Source organism: Dysidea avara, chromosome 2 (genome assembly GCF_963678975.1).
Source record: "Dysidea avara chromosome 2, odDysAvar1.4, whole genome shotgun sequence".
Lineage (NCBI taxonomy): Eukaryota > Metazoa > Porifera > Demospongiae > Dictyoceratida > Dysideidae > Dysidea > Dysidea avara.
In genome coordinates this window covers 36,386,843-36,407,134 of record NC_089273.1, presented here as the reverse complement: position 1 = coordinate 36,407,134, position 20,292 = coordinate 36,386,843, and the positions used below count along the sequence as shown (strand labels likewise).

Genomic DNA, 20,292 nt, shown 5'->3' with positions numbered 1-20,292 from the left:
AGCTACAAACAAATCACCCTGTAGAGAGATCAGCTAGAAACTAGACACAATGTAAGGAGTTCAGCTACAAGCAAATCACCCTTTAGTGAGTTCAGCTACAAACAAATCAACCTGCAGTGAGATCACCTACAAAAAAGCACCTTGTACACAGTTCAGCTACAAACAAATTACCCTGTAGAAAGATCGGCTACAAACAAATCAACCAGTAGAAAGATCAGCTACATACAAATCAACTTGTAGAGAGATCAGCTACAAACAAATCACCCTGTAGAGAGATCAGCTAGAAACTAGACACAATGTAAGGAGTTCAGCTACACAAGTAAATCACTCTGTAGAGAGTTCAGCTAAAACAAATCAACCTGCAGAGAGATCAGCTACAAATAAATCACTTTACAGACAGTTCAGCTACAAACAAATTACCTTGTAGAGAGATCGGCTGCAAATTAATCAACCTGCAGATAGATCAGCTACAGACAAATCAACTTGTAGAGAGATCAGCTACAAACAAATCACCCTGTAGAGAGATCAGCTAGAAACTAGATACAATGCAAGGAGTTCAGCTACAAGCAAAATCACCCTTTAGTGAGTTCAGCTACAAACAAATCAACCTGCAGTGAGATCACCCACAAAAACGCACTTGTACAGAGTTCAGTTACAAACAAATCACCCTGTAGAGAGATCAGGTAGAAGAAGTTACCTTGTAGATAGTTCAGCTACAACAATTCACCCTGTAGAAAGATCAGCTAGAAGAAGTCACCTTGTAGAGTGTTCAGTTACAACAAAGAAACCATCATGTAGAGAGTTCAGCTGCAAACAAATCACTCTGTAGAGAGTTCAGCTACAAAGAAACCGCCATGTAGAGAGTTCAGCCTCATACAAACCACCTTGTAGAGAATTCAACTACAACAAATCACCCTGTAGAGAAGAAGTTACCTTGTAGAGAGTTCAACTACAAAGAAACCTTCATGTAGGGAGTTCAGCTACAAAGAAACCACCATGTAGAGAGTTTAGCTGCAAATAAATCACCTGTAGAGAGTTCAGCTAGAAACAAATCACCCCGTAGAGAGATCAGTTGGACGAAGTCACCTTGTAGAGAGTTCAGCTACAAAGAAACCATCATGTAGAGAGTTCAGCTGCAAACAAATCACCCTGCAGAGAGTTCAGCTACAAAAAAATCACCCTGTAGAGAGTTCAGCTAGACGAAGTCACCTTATAGAGAGTTCAGCTACAAAGAAACCATCATGTAGAGAGTTCGGCTACAAAGACACCACCATGTAGAGAGTTTAGCTGCAAACAAATCACCTGTAGAGAGTTCAGCTAGAAACAAAATACCCTGTAGAGAGACCAGCTAGAAGAGGTTACCTTGTAGAGAGTTCAGCTATAAAGAAACCATCCTGTATATAGTTCAGCTACATTTCAAGTCACCCAGTAGAGAGATCAGCTGCAAAAAAATATCCTGTGGGGAATAATGGGCGTGTAATAAATATATGTAAATAATTTGTATAATTACTAATAAAATCAAAAATAATTGAAGTACTAAAATTCTTCTTTAAGTTCTTTTCTTCTTCCTGTAGTAAAGAAAAATACACATGGGTTAAAAAAGCCCCAAAGCCAGCCATAGGCCGGCTTTGCAGTATACAAATACAAAAAGAAGTGATATCTAATCAAAAACAGCCAAGCTGTAAAAGAAGGTGCGGCCCCCAAAAAGGCCATGGTGAAAAAAGATGTGAAATCCAAGGTGGCGGCCAAGAAATGGCTGTGATAGTAGGTTAATGGTTACATTTTAATAACGACAATTCAGGTGAATTTTGTGCCACTTGGTCTTGGCACCAAATTCACCTGAATTGTTGTTATTAAAATGTAACCATTAATCTACCATCACAGCCAATTCTTGGCTGCCACCTTGGATTTCACATCTTTTTTCACCATGGCCTTTTTGGGGGCCGCACCTTTTTTTACAGCTTGGCTGTTTTTGATTAGATATTTTGTAAATGGTACAATATTGTTACTTGATATTGCGGTATAACTACAGGTATATTATCAGTATAAATGCTATTTTATACCTCTACTACCAGATCCAGACACAAAAGTATGGTTTCCAAACAGTTTTACTCAAGACATAATTGTGTTGACAAGCTCATTACAGTATATTATTTTACACCAGTCCGTATCCTTTCATATGTACACTTGTCATACAAATAGTGAAGTTTTAAAAGGCTGTCTTAAAATCTATGGTATTGCGGTGTTAAGAAATTAGACTGTATCAAAACAGATACTGCACTTTAATTAATGCTCACTATATTGCTCAGCACTACTCACAATGTATTGTACACATGTACTATGTATATGTTTCTGCTAATTTTCCTGACTATTTCTTTTGTTTTTTGACATGTACAGGATTACATACATAGTGGAGGGACATTTAGAAGATGTGTAGTTCTGTAAGAATTGCAGGATACAGTGTTCATCTACGTAAATACACAAGTAGATAACTACGTATTAAGGATTAAAGGTGTGTGTGTGTCTGTGTCATCTTGAATGACCAGTCAATAGACATGGTTACTATAACTTTCAGCAAGGAAAACCATGTGGCTACTAGTCAAAGGCAGCTACTACATATCTGAGGGAGACTACTGTTGGCTTGTGTGGTAGCAGTCTGTGTAATTTATATAGATTCATAAATGATCTTATACTTCGAAACTATTATTTATTTTTAGATCTCTCTCAAAAAAAAAACTGTTACTTGGTTAAAACAGCTCCTTTGCCCAGTGTCTGCTTCAAATATCAACACTTATATCAGCATATTCAGATACAAGCCGCGGATCTTATCCGAGCATTACTTTTACGACAATAATTCTATACCGTCTATCCGGGGACAGCTGTTATACGAGTGGCCTGTCTAATAAGCTCTATGTAAATGATAGAAATCTTTTGCGTATTTGGTATATAGACCAGACACTTGGGATGTCTGTTCTAAGCCATAATGTAGCTACCAAGCCATAATTGTGCTGACCATACATCATGTTCTTGTGCAGTGATGAAAGTACACAATTGCAAGCACACTGACAAAAGTTCAGGTAAGCCGGTTAGGGTACAAGACTAACACTGACACCTTCCAATTATAGCCCTTCGATCAAAGCAATTAAGTTCAAAGCAATACTATTAAAAGGGGCTTGTTTTTATTACAGATACAAAGAATAACTACTCACAGGGAGACTTGTATTTTCAAGAGACTGTCTTAGGCGACCTGCTTGCATTCGAATTTGACATGTTAAAGACTTCCATCTCGCTCATTTGTGACCAGGTGAGCTAGTCTACTTCATCGTTTAATCATCCTAGGGTGAAATATTAGACTAGCCCGTCTCCACCTCTAGACAAAGCGAATCGGCTTTGCTCATGTTTTTTTCGGGTGCCTTTCTTCGTAATACGGTAAATTTACTGAGTAGATATCCAGAGGTTTAGTACAAAGTTTACTCCTTCTCAAGTCAAAGTATAAAGTTCACGCCTCAGTCGGAGTTTATACCCTCAGTATAAAAGGCCTTACTGTAAAAATTTAACTTTGAAAGTATAAAGTTTATAGTTCGTTTTTTACAGTGCATGTGCACATCATTTTACTTACTTACCTCCTTTTTGGGTGTTGATTTGCAGTAGAATGTTATGGCTTCCTGCTGATTAGCTATCACATTTATCATCCGTATTTCCATAGTAATCACAGAAAAGCTTGTCATACTGTTCTTCATTTGAAAGGTGGGGACTATTCTACGGAACGGAACGGAACGGAACGGAATGATGGACTAAACCACGGAACGGAACGCTTTCTAAAATTGAAGCTTGCAACTTACCATTGCTGAAACTTCCCTTATAAGTTAGCAGTGGCATCTCCAGTGGGTGATTAAACATAAGATAAAAAGAATTAACGGATCGATTGTGGGTTTTTGTTGGTTGTCATTAGTAACGAAGTATTATTGTGGGATGAGCTGTATCAGTGATGTTCATCCATACGGAGGGAACTTTATGTGAGCTGTTTTTCTTATTTAGACTTTAGAAAACAGTCTGGGCCGGTCTTTCAAGTCATAAGTCAGTGTATAAATAAAGCAAGCAGGAAGATACTGGTAACAGGAAAGAGCCAGCTGAATTAAAACTTGAAGAATTTTGTGCAGTGTGTGAGGAGCAAATATTTTGGCAGACCGCAAGGAGGGTATATTCTGCAAACATCACTGAAGTGTATGCATGGAGTTATTTATATATTAACAGCTGGTGCAGTGGACTAATGCCGTATTCAATAGTGAGCTGATTTTATCTGTTGCACAATTCAAGGATGTGTCTGACTGCTAGCCTTGAATCAGGCTAAATGCCAAAACTCCAAGATCAGCCAAATCTCTATTATAAGCCGCATGTGAAACCATGCCCGTAGCCACCAGGCAAACGTGATTCGGAACAGGATGTGTGTGTAATTTCAATGTATCTAGTCAGACCTGAAATGGAACACTCACATTAATTACATACCACCTAAGAATCCTAGGATTTCTTAAGTGTAACATTTCACATGCTTCACTCAAACAAAACAGGTTAAATTTGTTCGTCTATTTTCAAGTGATTCCCAGTCCAGCTGGTCCATGAAATTACAATGGGATCACATGTATTTGTTACAGTGCGGGCTGTCCTGTGTTGGATCTACTCTAGAGTTGAGATTTCAAGGTAGACTCACTGCCATTGTACTGACACTAGTACTGTTGTAGCATGTTTAAGTGGAGGACAAATGAAATAGTAATGCTAGATTATTTATGTATTTTTCATAATGAAATTGATATCCCATTTTGATTTGTACTTCCACTTTGCAACATATTCAAGAACAAGAAGCTACCACACTTAATCTCCAACCACTGTCATTAATTAACCAAGATCTCACTAGTCTGTAATTCACCCTACTGTAGTGATTTTATTGATTCATCTGTATGTTTTCTTCATTTTCCTTTGAAGTTGTACCAAGAGTTCATAATAAGGTGGAGAGTGTCTAACTTGAACGCATTCACCAAACACCCTGCTTAAAGTAACACTTCGGCCTTATTTCAGAACAAAGGCTTTACCTTCTTCAGCAACACTAATCAACAGTTTTCTATCCCCCAGTAAAGGTGTTGATTTGATGAAAGGTGAACTTTACGCAGGGTGTTTGTACAGGCCATACTGAGAGTTAGACACTCTCCCCCATACAAATCAGTATTACGAACTCTTGGTTGTACAGTATAGGTAAACAAAGATAAGTTTCTCTCCCATCTGATTCTAGGATTTCTATTGACAAGGAAAATTCAATTATTTGTATACAGGCTCAAAATTGAGAAAATATAAAGAAAGTGAATTAATATTATACAGTCAGTTTGCTTTTGGATATTTAATGTCTCCAACCACAACAAAAATTCGATGAATCCATGCATCTCATCACTGGTCGTCTGAACATTCTGAAAGTGATACCTCACTCAATCAACCATATAATCTGTTTATTAGAGTCATGATTACCTAAACAATCAATTAATGTTTTATAATTATCCTATTCCATTTTCCTGGAGGTTCCACTGATAAAATGCAATTTCAGCAATGATAGCAGCTAGCCAAGCTGCAAGTTGATTCAGAAAGCGGCATTCCATTCTGTAAAATAGACCCCATCCAGAATTCAACTCAGTACTCAGGCTGAGATATCTGACAATAGTCCACTACTCTGTTAATGAATCATTGATGTTCACACAATATAGCCTCCTTGTTTCCTTTGTAGCGTAGCTATACACATACTGATTTATGCCGATTAGAAAGGCTGGGCCTCAGACTGTACATTCTAAAGTCAAGTAAGTAAAAATAACTCACATACTAGTAAAAACAAGTCACGCATTAGTTCCCTACTTGATATATCCGAAGATGAACGCACTGAGTCAACTATTCCCACAATTAGTACTTCGTTACTAATGACAACCAACAAGAACCCACAATCGATCCTTAAATTCGTTTTATCTTTCTTGGGGTAACGTTTGATTACCTGCTGGAAGTGCCATTGATAACTTGTACAGCAATGGTAAGCTGCAAGCTTCAATCTGAGAAAGCATTCCGTTCCGCAGTTTAGTCCATCATTCCGTTCCGTTCCGTTCCGTTCCGTTCCGTAGAATAGTCCCCACCCATTTGAAACACAGTGTAACAGGCTGAATATACGTAGCAAATAATGAAGCATATGTAATGGCCACTTCACTGGAGTTCCCTACTCTGTATATTTAAATGTATGTACCATTTGTGTGATATACAGTTATCTATATCATACATAACTGATTCTTATTATTTTTTAGTTTGTTTTGTCAACCTGTTGGATTGGACAAGTAACTAGTACCCAACTGTAATGGTCTATATATTTATTTAAGTTGTTCTTTTATATATTCCACACACTAAAATTTCAGTACATGCAGGCCCCTTCTTTCATGAACTCTTTGTAGGATAACTTGCTTCTAGCTAATTTTTCTACTGAAAGAGTTTGTTTGTAGCTGAACTCTCCACAGGGTTGCTTACTTCTAGCTGAAACACTATGAAATGGAGCTGAATTCTGTATAGGGTGACTTGTTTCTAGCTGATCTCTACATGGTTAATTGTTCTAGCTGATCTCTACTGAGCTCTTTATGGGGTAACTTGAAATGTAGCTGAACTCTCTACAGAGCTTTGTTTGCTGCTGAACTGTCTTCAGGGTGACTTGTTTGTAGTTGAACTCTCTACAGGGTGAGTTGTTTGTAACTGAACTCTCCACATTTTTGATACTAGTTGAAGGGTGACTTGATTGTAGTTGAACTCCCTGTGTTGTTAGCTGAACTCTCTACATGGTGACTTGATTGTAGCTGAGCATTATAATAGAGTGACTTATTAGTGTTCAATCAGGGTGACTGCACTATTAGAGTATCTCGATCGTGCACTAATTACACCTAGTTATCAGTGAATATTAATCTGATTCCTTGTAAACCACGGTAAGATCGCTCTACAATGATTTACCTATCTCTCTACCTGACTTTGGCTGATTCCATTAACTAGTTTGCCTGGTAGGTGTGGCAAGCATTACGTTAAAAAAACAACTTTTTATTAACAAAATTCAATCATGTGCATTTTACATATGGTTGGAATTTTGTTATAACTCCATGACTGTTAGTGCGATTTCTTTTAAACCACGAAAGGTTTGTACTATGATGGTCACTCCATGTACAGACTGATTTTCAAGTCATTCTTCAAATGGTTTACCCTGTGGCCGTAACAAAAGATCACTATCAATTTTTTTTGAAAATCGCCCTTTGCTTTTTATCCAAAGTGTACAAAATTTTAACTGTAAACATGCTACATTACGTTCCAAATTTGAAGAAAATTGACTAAAGCATGTGCAAGTTATAACAATTTTTCTAAGTGGTGCGAAAAGAATATGAAGAAAAATACAAAGAAACTAAGATGAACTTTGAAGACGCATATCTCAATGATGACCTGGCAGATTTAACTCAAATTTGAAATGACAGGTGCCCCACTCTGAGGCAGTTTCCACAGAAATATGATTAATTTCTGTCCAGGAATTATCAAACTACGGATGCATGAAAATGGTGTTTTCTTGGTTTCTGTAAAATACACACTTGTCTGTTGGGTGCCTGCACTGGCTGTATACTTGGCTGCACAACACACTTTCATGTGTGTTGATATTATATCTGAAACAAAATTTAAAAAGCTTTCTACTGGTGTATTGAAAAATTAAAAACCTTCTTAAATGGATTTCAACCCCTAGTAATGCACAGTGAAACTTTTTTACCACTGTTTTTAGGCCTATATATAATATGTTAGCATAATTTTGACAATTATGGGTCTCCGATTTTGTTAAAAATATAGCTAATCCCAGAATTATGTATAATGGATGTTACAAGAATAATCTGGCATCAACAGGAACAATTGGTGGAAGGGAGCATAGCTCTAGACGTCTGAATCAGTTAACAGGATGTGTTAAGTCTCCTATAAGAATGAGACCTTGCTGATGTTATTTTTGTAGAAGTTTAGGCTAAAAGGAAGGATATAGTTTAATAGAATGTTCAAAATACTCTAATAGAGCAGTCAACGTTTCATCTTACAAAAATCTTCCACTAAGTGAAGGGATGGGATTACTGATTCGACATTACCAGTGTGTGTATTTTACAGGTACCAAGAAAAACCATTTAAATCTACACATTTATTCCTAAATAGATTAATATATATCATAATACACTGCAGCCTGTCGAGTAACTATATTTGTTATGGGATGGTATATTTAGCGGAATGGCGGAATTGGCGGAAACACCAGAAAATTGTTACAAGAGATTATAGACAGCCTTAGAACACTGCAGTTAGCTACTCACTGTTACACGTGAATACAGTTATACAGAACTCACCACAATTGAAGTACATGATATTTATAGTATTGATTTTCTGTCTCCTTGCAGCTAAACACCATCTGTATCTGTGGCAACCACTTCTTAGAGTGTAGTCAGATCTCAACCCTCATGCTGAAGCATATGTTACCAAATGCGTCTTAAAGGTTGTAGCTTATAATTGAAAATCTTTAACCACCACCCTGAGTGTATGGCTAAGAGCACCAATTGTTCTGCAATTTTAAATGTCACGTCAGTTAAAGAATATTCTAGGATACTCTTATCACTTGTTCTGTTGTTTGGTACCTATAGTTATAAGGCGCTTCTGGTAATTGGGCGGGAATAATCAATAAATCATAAGAATTGGTTGCCACAGACACAGATGGTGTTTAGCTGCAAGAAGACAGAAAATAAATGCTATAAATACCATGTACTTCAATCGTGGTGAGTTCTATGTAACTGTATTCATATGTAACAGTGAGTAGCTAACTGGTGATGGGTGTTCTAAGGCTATCTATAATGTCTAGTGACAATTTTCTGCTGTTTCCGCCAATTCCGCCATTCCGCTAAATATACCATCCCATTTGTTATCACAGTATGCTTATTACTATAAAATCAATAATGCTTCAAAATTGTCCTATTATCTCACAAACTAAGAAAGCAAGGAGCTGTATGCTCTATTGCAGATTTTAGTGACACATACACAAGATAAGAACTGCCATTGCATGCAATTATGTGCATTAAAATGTGTCTGCATGTATTAAAATATCTAAAATTATCAATATCCGTGTCACATCATGTTTATCATTACTCCACAGGCATTATTCCAGTAATAACCATCAAGTGTGATATGTGTACACAAGTAACACAATAACATGATCACGTATTAACATTGCTGTGGTATAGGACACATTATTGTTCTGTATAATTTAAATCTGTGACTCCTTAAAAGTTGATGTGTACTACTTCTTGTTTAATAGCTTGTAAGTTCTCAGAATTATTATTTCCAGTATTTTAACATATTGTACATTCACGTACCAGTTGTGTGGATACACTAACATTCTGAATCATAAACTGCCAAATCAGAATTGTGATTGGGCCTATGAAAATAGGGCATGTGGGAACAAACTACAGCCCATTACATAACAGGTTATATCTCAGCACTGGGATAACATATTTACATTCTGTAACTTGTACTTTAAAGCCAACTAAAACTTTAATATTTGGTGAAAAGTGCATCATGATAGCTTAATCACATAAAAAGTTATACATCATTGAAGTTTGAAAAAGTAGGCAAATTTCATGTACCCACATGCCCTATTTTTGCAGGCCTAGTCACAATCAACTGCAATAGACAAGTGTACAGTGTTATATTATGTGACCCGGTCTGCGAAAAGGGGTCTTATAGCTTTTCCGAATTGTCAAGTTTGACTAATCATAACTCCTCATGGTTTCAACCTATCACCTTCATATTACACCAAGCCATAGTGCTACGTTATGGGTATAAGTGGACCAAATTTCAGGGCGATAACTACTACATTCACAAGTCAAGTTACAGGTTGCCAAGTGCAGACAATTGAAAAGGCTATAAGACCCTTTTTGCAGACCGGGTCACATATACTGGAGACAACGGGCAGTAGTTACAGTATTAATATGTGTAAAAATCCCATCAAACTAATTTTGGTGACTGATATAGCCTAGACTATCATCTCATACAGGTCTGTGAAGTTGCATGCAGTACCTATCTGATAAAAAGCATTCTAATGGTGTATTGAAAGGTTAAAACCTTTAAAACATCTTTCCTAATAGTTTTCACAAGTAGATGTACAGTATACTGTAAGATTGTAATGTGGCAGTAAACTTTGAGTTAGCCCTGTATTCTAAAGAAAGTGCATATACATGTATACAGTAATACTGTGGGACTGTATTGTATGAAGTCAAGTATTTTAATCCTAGCAATGCAACACTGGTAATAGTTTATAGCATGTTTTCAAGGAACACTAGTGCAGATGTTCAACAGACAAGTATATGACTTTATATTGGTCGTGCCTGATCACAGTACTGGACTGACATCTTTTTGATTTTACACAATTTTAATTGCTGTATACGCTTGGATGACTTGTGACAGCATTTCATTACCGAGTTGTAAATTTTAGCCCATAAATGCAGAGTCAAGTGAAGAACTATAATGTCCACTAGGTACTACAGGTATAACTGATATAATATGAAATCCCCAGTTCATCAGAGCCTTCCTTTGTATGGATGAAGAAAGATGAAGATATAGCCTGTTAAAGTAAAGCTGAAGGTGCAATTGAAATACTGCAGCTATATAAAAATACAATGTTAGCACAAAAGGATAGTTAAGGTATTTGTAATCTCCCTATTTGGGATTGCATTCACTGGGTGACAGTATCTAGTCTCTTTTATACATTCTATTGTGATGTAGCTACCTTTCACTGTGTTAGACACACGTGGCTATGTGTGATTACTGTGGAACAACTTTCTGCATTGTAGCTAAATGGTGACTATTAGACACAGGAGTCCATGTGAATTAGGCTTGCGTCTCGGTTAGGCCACTCGAAACAAATTCTGTTTCTGTCCTGGAATCAGGCATATTTGCATGCAGGCAAACGGTCCATTTCCATTATTTCATTATAAGATTGATAGCTTTCAAGCCATTATTTGATTGGCACAACCATACAAAGCAGCATAAAAACATGCTTAAGCTTGTACCTTCCTTTTTTTAAGTTTCAAACGTGAATTTATGCCAACTTGATAGCACTGCTGACATGTGAACTGACACTGTTACAAGGTGGCTTTTACTGAGCCTGTACAGCATACAAGAATAACCTGAAAATAATGGGAGACTACAGAATAATGGAATATTTAGAGCTGAAATTAACCAGATGCAGGTGATGGATGGAAAACAGAGAATTTATTTGGAGTGGTCATAATTATGCTTAGCATGTGCAGTTGAGTATTACATTAAGCAGATGTGATTGAAATATCTCATCAGATCAATACAAAGTAGTGTTCATGACTATGACCTCCATGAATGGCCTGACCACTCAAAATTTCTGGGCTCTGGCTCTGTGAGTATACATACAAAAACACCAGATCAGTTACCTGCATCCGTGTTGCATCATGTGATCATTAGTCTACACACATTATTCCAGTAATAACCATCTAGTGTGGTATGTGTACACAAGTAACACAATAACATGATCAAGGATAAACATTGCTGTGGTATAAGATACAGTAACGTTATTTTATCATTGTTCTGTTATAGTTTACATCTGTCACCCCTTAAAAATTAATAGGTACTAATTCTTGTTTAATAGCTTGTAAGTTCTCAAAATTATTATTTTATCACCCTTCAACATTGTAACACAGTACACATTCATGCACAAGATAACTAGTAGTGTGGAATGTGGATACACTGAGATTCTGAGCTGAATCATAAACTACCAAAAGCAAAATCAACTGTACATACAATACATGCATGTATTATGTATTGGGGACAAGAAGGGGTGGTAGTAAATAATAGACTAAAAAGCCTTTGGATTGAATTCTGGTGATTGATATACAGCCTGGATTTAATGTAGATCAGGTAGGTGAAGTTGTATGCAGTGCCTATTTGGAAAAAAGCATTCTAGTGGTATCAAGAGTAAATAATGGAAGAGAGAGTATCCAACTGCCATATACTACATCAAAAATGAGCACTTCAAGTAGAGAAGCCATCCTGTAGTGCTTTCAAAGACAGTGTTGATTGAAGTAATAAACACCTGCTAGGTCAGTCTGTTTGAAGTTCCCAGGCATGATTTGAAGTCAAACAGTCTGAGCTAGAAGGTGTTTATTGCTTCATTCAACACTTACTTTGATAGCACTACGGGATGGCTTCTCTACTTGACATGCTCATTTTTGATGCAGTATATGGTAGTTGGATACTCTCTCTTCCATTATTTACTCTTGGTGGTATATAATATTTAAAATACCTTTCTCAATAGATTTCAAAAGCAGACCTATTGTAAGATTGTTTTGTGGCAATGTGCAGAGGAACAAAGGATTAGCCACCTAAGAATGATATCTTGCTGACGTTATGTTAGTAGGAGTAGACAGCGGCGGAGGAAGTAGTTGATATGAGGGGGGGCTCCGCTGAGCTGACCCAGACTTATTTCTATAGTTTGGTAAGGTAAGACCAAAAAAAAAAAAAAAAAAAAAAAAGGTCACAACCAACTCACAAGAGCTTTCCACCTCACCAGCTACCATTTCTAGCTGATAAACTACATAAAAATCCTTACATAGCTCGCTACACACTGACTACTTTATTAGAGTGACTGCTCTATTAGAGTATCTCGATCTTTATCACGGTTTTCAGCCCCACTCCAAGAAAGATAATTTCAGTGTGATATCATTCTGAGGGGGGGCTTTAGCCCCCTAGCCCCCCCCCTTTCCGCCGCCTATGGGAGTAGAGGCCAAAATTGCTGAAAAATCAATATTACTCCTATAGAATGCAACACTATAATAGAACAATCATAGTTTTATCTTATAAAAATCTTCTGCAAAGTACTGTAAAAGGATGGAATTGCTTATTAGACATTATCAGGGTGTGTATTATACAGGTACCTAGAAAGAAAAGCATTTTAACTTTATACACATTCAGTTCCTAATCTACTGCATATATAACACTGTAGCCTGAAAAGCAGAATAATTGAACAATGTAAATATTCCATAACCATTATACTTTATTGCCTAATTTGACAGTGGCTACATGTATATATTATCACAGTTTGCTTATTAACTACGTATATTATAAATAATGCTTAAAAGTTCTTTTATTATCTTACAAACTCTGTACCTACTGTAAAAGCAAGTAGCTTTAAGTTTCACTACAGACTATAGTGACACATACACATGATGAGAAGTATCATTATGATACATACATTAAATGTGTCTGTATGTTTACATAATACATACATATATAATTATATATAAAAATCTGTGTCCATCATGTTTTATTATCATTAGTCCGCAAACATTATTCCAATAATAATAACCATCAAGTGTGGTATAATATGTGTTCACAAGTGGCACAGTATCGTGATCAAGGATTAACATTGCTGTGGTATAGGACACATTACAATTAAATCAGTCACTCCTTAAAGTTGATGTGTACTAATTCTTGTTTACTAGCTTGTAAGTTCTCAGAATTACATAATTATTATTTTATCACTCTTCAACATTTTACACATTGCACAATCATGCACAAGATAATTAGTAGTGTGGATACACTGCAGGGGTTAATCTAGGGGAGGGGGCACAGGCCCCTCCTGGGTTAGCTATTGCCCCCCCTAGGTTTATACCTAAAGCCTTGAGAAGTGGAAAGGTTTAATTGATCCCAAAGTTGTATAATCCAATGGTCAATATTCAATGGCATCACAGTAAAATTTCACCAAAATTGAGTATATTTACACCTAAATTTTCAAAAATTTCCTGGGGGAGTATGCCCCCAGACCCCCCTAGAATCTGAAGCGACTTACTTCGCCCCCTATAGGTTAATAATATTCTGGGTTGAGCTCTGCGACTGTCTGACATTTCTCAAAATCACCTGCATGCAATAGTATATAGTACATGTGTATGTATTGGTAACAATGAACAGCTGTTAATAAAAAGCCTTTGAATTCTGGTGATTGATATACAGGCTAAACTAAATTAATATAGATCACCTCACACAAGTTTGTGAAGTTGTGTGCAGTACCAATCTGGAGAAAGCATTATACTGGTGCTTTAAAAAGTTAAAACATTTAAAATACCTTTTCCAATAGATATGTACTATAAGATGGTAGCTATAAGGCAGACAGATGAAAATTCCAGTTTATGCAATTTTTATCCAGCCGCCTGTAAGTGTTTTCTAATGCTGTATTAGATGTAAATGGACTAATGGTTTTTGTCATTTAAGTTCTATCTAAGATGATTCTTAAAAGCATCATGTTGGGCAGTGCACGCCATTTTATGGGTTAAACAGTAAAATAACATACACTGTGAAAAAGGTGGGATATAAGATGGTATTTCCAGTGGTTTATTGAATACAAATAAGCTTTAATATAAACCCTGTTTATACTCATGTTATACTTTAGTATAATGCATACTATACTATTACATATATGGTTTCAGTTTTTTTACCACATTACCCGAAATATCTTATATCTAGTATAATGTCCACACTATACCATCACATATATATGGTTTCAGTATGTTTAACACATTAACTAAAGTCTTACATGAGATTGTTAGTATAATACAGGTTATATCAAGCTTTTTTGTATTCAATAAGCCACTGGAAATACCATCTTATATCCCTCTTTTTCCACAGTGTTACTGTTTGATAATGTGTACACTGTTAAAAACAAAGAGTAACCACCACTCTGAGAGTTCCCAGTGTAGGGAGGATTTAACACCCCATGGAGAGTAGCCAACACTCTGAAGAGAATAACCATTACTCTGAAGAGTAAGCGACACCACCTTCAGAGCATGTGTTACTCCCCAGTTACTCCTTTAGAGTAATGGTTACTCTCCAGGAGTGTTAGATCCTCCATACACTGGGAACTCCTTGAGAGTTGTGATTACTCTTCATTTTAACAGTGTAGTACTATATTCTACTACATATGAAAGACTCCTACTATATAGCACTGATGTCTAATAATATATGATAAATGTTCTATTATAATACACCTCTGGGTGATGGGAGGAGCTCTTCTACCACATAATCCATATATGTACTGTAGTTACATTCTATCACTCCAACTCATTGGTTGCTAGTGCTCTTGCTATAATGACTAACAATTGTCATCAGCTAATAAAAAGAACCAGGCTGGACAGTTCACTACTAATATCAACTTGTAGTTACAATCTTCATCATGTTGTACTTCACGGTATATTTTTCCATTCCCATGAATGAACAATAATCACTAGTCCACAGACATTATTCCAGTCAAGTACACAAGCAACACAATAACATGATAAAGGATCAACATTGCCATGTTACAAGATACAGTAACATTATTTTATTATTGTTCTGTTATAGTTTACATATGTCACTCTTTAAAAGCTAATGTGTACTAATTCTTGTTTAATAGGTTGTAAGTTCTCAGAATTATTTTTATCACCCTTCAACGTTTTAACACATTACACATTCATACACAAGATAGCCACTAGTGTGGATACACTAACAATCTGAATCATAAACTGCCAAAATCAAAATAAACTGCAATAGTGTAGCTACAGTACATGTATGTGTATTGGAGACAAGGGGCAGTAGTAAATAATAGACGTAAAGAACCTTTGGCTTGAATTTTGGTGCTAGATATATCATAAACCATGATAGTGGTTCATAATAAGAATCAGGGCAAAAAGATTTTAAAATTCTGATAGAACACACGCCAAAAGCAGCCTTGATGTGTTTCAAAAACCTTCCAGATCTTCCTCTGGTGTTGTAAAGACTGATCTGGAAGTATAAAACAGAAGGGAAGTGGTTTTGGGAGTTTTAAAAATTTCCGTTTATTTTGCTCAACACTCAACCATTAACGATATTATCTCGATAATGAAATATCCCAAATCTCCATCTCCCTCTTACTATATTATTCTTATTTTGCGCGTCTACAGCCCACAGGAAGTAGATATCAGCACTAAAAACGTATGGCGTATTTTAAAATCATTCCTACCTAGGTCTGTGTGGTATTAAAATCTTTGCTTTCTAAGGCTATTGTGAGACTTAGAGAAAGAGTCATGGCTTTTGAGATGCCATTCTCTCGTGAAGCCATAAAAGCAAAAGTACAGCAGTTTAAAAAGTGCCATTTGAAGCAACGCACGGGACTAAAACTCATCAATATGTATTAAACTAACCATTAAACATAAATGCTAATTTGTCTCTGAATGTTTTAGAGTTCTTCAACTCGCGTCAGTCTCGGAAGGGTGTGTGGCATATAGTCCGTCACTGAAACCGCATTCCGGGCACTTCCCTGAGGGCTGCTGCAGCCGTTTATCAGTCAAAAATCGACGTAACAAGCCGGGTAAGCTATCAGAAATAGCGTAACCCTTCGAATCGAAAAGGGGGGTGTCCCCTTTACGTCTCGAAAATTAAGGGCACTTGCGAAGCTTTGAGGGGAATTTTTTTCGAAGGAAAACAGTATCGCCTTCCAGTATATGTATCAGGCCTTATAAGCTAACGGAAATTTAATTCAGAAGATTGCTATTGATTTTCAGCGTGGCAATGCTGCTTCTGTAATGGCAACAATTCCATCTATTTATTTATATCAATTTACCACGAGGGAAGGAACAGTACAAAAGGCAAGCCTGTACAAGGTACTGTCCACATCAGCAGAGCTGCCTGCCCAGTAATAATAAATAAATAAATAAAACACATACAACCACTAAACAAAACACACACAAAATAACACTTACAAAACAAAACAAATCAACAACAATTATAATTAGCTACATCAACAAATCAACAACAATAAATTACATTTTAAAAATTGTAACTAAAATGTTTGTAAATAGCGTGGCGAAAAACAGAGCGGCTCTCAATTCCCAGAATACTGATTGGTACTCATCATCACAGGATTGAGCAGAGTTTGCCTCTTTACCCTCTGTTTGAGCGTGAAAACCTTTTCTTTCATTATTATCATCTTTAGATTGAAAAAAAAGAGCTTACATCATAAAAACAGAATTAAAAAGAGGGCGTGTCTCCTTCGTACATGATCGACAGATTGAGAGCAGTTGCCTTAAGAATCTGCATGAGAGAAGACTAAATAATTAGCTACAGATGGCTACTTTTAACAGATTGGTAGTGTTTTCCAGCTATATAATTTCAATGCCTTTATTGTTGTAGATCAAAGCATTTAATACGTTGGGTAAATACAGTCTGTGCATGTTCATGCCTTTTCAGAGTCTATATCTATTCCATAAGTCTAAGATCATGAGTATACGCACTCTACCTGTAGCTAGTAGACAGATGATTGAGCATCATGGAGCAAGTCTTCACTATATTACAGCAGTACTATATAATATATGACCAGATTTTACAAAACTGATCCAAATCGCACAACAGGCAAAATCAAACTAACACTACCAGTGGATAGCTACACTGTCATACTAGTAGTTTTGACACTCAGTACCACCCAAACTACTCGAGGCTGGTTTCAACAGACGTCTTTTCTGGGGGGGTGTGTAGAGCTCGAATGGCAGTTTTAGGCCTTGTGAAGGATCTGGCTTGACAAGAATCAGTGGTTTACTGGTGGACAGCCTGAAAATGTTGGCCAGACGTTTTTCCTGTGGATTTTACTACATATCAACCACTAAGGAGCCAGCACAGCCCTGTAATCTCGTCCCTGGGCTCCAATCATGGTCTGCCTCCATTTTGAGGTCTAGCCCTTGCCCACCCCGCCACCTAGTCTGGCGCGGCCGCCCCTTCGCATAAAGAGGAAGGGTCTGGTCACTCTAGCATTACAAAATTGTAGCGGTGGAATGTAATTAAACAATGACATCACAACAATGGCAACAAGAATAACACGTCTGACGACCATACAAAGTAATCAGATCTGAGTTAAAACGTATAGACGACTACCAGCAGCCTCAATCATAATCTCATCTTCATGATACTTCGCGATAATCTCTTTCACTTATTACGTAATTCCATAGTATCTATGGTAACTTCTAAACAGACGTCACAAAAACTCAGTAATTACCAACAACACGATCTGATTGGTGTTACCTGTTTTCAGTAACAGGCTACAAATTTTGTATGCTAGAGTGACCAGACCCTTCCTCTTTATGCGAAGGGGCGGCCGCACCAACCTACCCACTGCCCCCCGCCATACCCCGCCCCGCCCCGCCACCTCCCACCCCGCCACCACCTCCCACCCCGCCACCCCCACCCCTTTGTGAGCATTCGTGATACTACTTCGCTCGTCCAACAGCTCAGATTTTCTCTTATTTGGCGGGAAACTACAATCAGCTACAAGTACTGGAAGTGGTCTGAAAGGTAACAGATTGATGCATTTTTAGTGAAAATTTCATACGTGTGCTTGCTATCCTTGGAGAGTTATGCTGGCTTGAATTCTTTTAAACCGTTTATCTCAAAACTTCTAATGTGCGATTTGGATCGTTTTTCCAATATCCAGTCACACTTCAATACTATATTACTACATGCAGTGCACACCAGCCATAAAATTGTGTTGTCCATGTGCATGGACATGAAAAAAATTCAGAAACTAGGGGGGCAAAACATTGTAAATATAGGGATCGAAGTTGTGATTCTGAAAAAACCTCATAAACAAGAAGTAATAGGGATGGTGACTAACAATATTGCTTAATACATCAATAAAAGACAAGTGGCTTGATTTGTGTACAATGAATTTAAGATTCCTATTTCGGCTTTTTATTTAAACGGTCAAAATAGGAATCTTAAATTCAATGTACACAAATCAAGCTGCTTGGCTTGTATTGATGTATTAAGCAGTATTCTGAATCACCATCCCTATTACTTCTTGTATAATATGCAGTTTTTTTAGATTCACAACTTCGATCCCTATTCTACTTGTTTAAATTTACTATTTCTTGCCCCCCATATATATAGAGCCCAGACTAAATATGGATCACCTCATACAGGTCTGTAAAGTTGCATGCAGTGCCTATTTGGAAAGAGCATTTTACTGGAAAACAAGCATTCTAATGATGTATTAAAAAGTTAGAACCCTTATAATGTATTTTTCTCAATAGATTTCAGAAGTATATAGATGTACTGTAAGATTAAAGCCCTAGTATTGCAGTAGTGTGCAATGGAAATTTGAGTTAGCTCTCTGTTTGGTTAAGAAGGTACAGTGTATTAACAATAATTATGTGGGACTGTAAAAGTAATTTTCATCCCAGCAATGCATCACTATCATACCATGTGTGCATTACCTATGTAGTGTGGGAAAATTGGTCTGATCATCTAATTTTAAAAGTATATATATATTTCAACACCATCAAGCTGTACAGCTACATACAGCCATCTCCAGGCTAGCCAGGGATCCAATAGGGTCTCAAACCACTTGTACAGACAACCACTGTGTTTTGGGAGAAGCAGTCAGCAAAATCAGATCACTCAAGCCTTGATTGTGAAATTTGATCATTGATTCATACAGCTTTGTGGTCTTGGTGAAAAATCAGAATTGTTGTCGTGGACAGTAAGACTAATTTTCCAAGATCCAGTCACATAATATTGTTTGTAACTTTTCAAGGAGAGCCAACTCAACAGACAAGTGTCTATTGGTGGTGTACAATCACTGGACTATATACTGGACTGAAATTATTACACAATTTTAAGGGTTGAGTAAAGTTGTATAATTCTACTTTTCAAACTTGCGTGACTCTTTTGCTACAAGTTAGCATGCAATGTGAAAGGCATTGTAACACAAGTTACAGAATGCAGTTATTCTACTCCAGTAATGCAATTTGTTAAAATTTTAGTCTGTGTGTGCCAGCATCCTGGCTATCATGGCAACAAATATGCTCTGACATTGTTGGTAACTTGGTATAGTTTGAAACAGAGTTGTTAAAAAATCATCACATTTTACTTCAAAAATAATTGATTGTAGAAAAAAATTACGTGAAGTATTTCAGTCCAGTTGTCCAGTCCAGTAATTAGACAGTATCAGTGTGTATTATGTACCAAGCAAAAACACCATTTGAATTTCGCACATTCACAACTTGGTACCTAACTGGAATAATCTACTGCATATAAACATGCACTGCAGCCTGTAAAGCACAATAATATAATTGAAGAAAATACTTTATTGCTTAAATTAACAGTAGCTATATTGGTTATCACAGTTTGCTTATTAATTATGAATAA

General features: G+C 36.8%; 1 long non-coding RNA gene across 1 annotated transcript; it reads right to left on the bottom strand.

Annotated features, from left to right (window-relative positions):
- Positions 1–5,273: 5,273 nt before the first annotated feature.
- Positions 5,274–6,013, bottom strand: LOC136244650 (uncharacterized). The gene is made up of 2 exons (XR_010695493.1): positions 5,893–6,013; positions 5,274–5,827 (listed from the first exon to the last, which is right to left on the bottom strand). It is a non-coding gene; the product is annotated as an uncharacterized lncRNA (long non-coding RNA).
- Between the last annotated feature and the right edge of the window lie 14,279 nt (positions 6,014–20,292).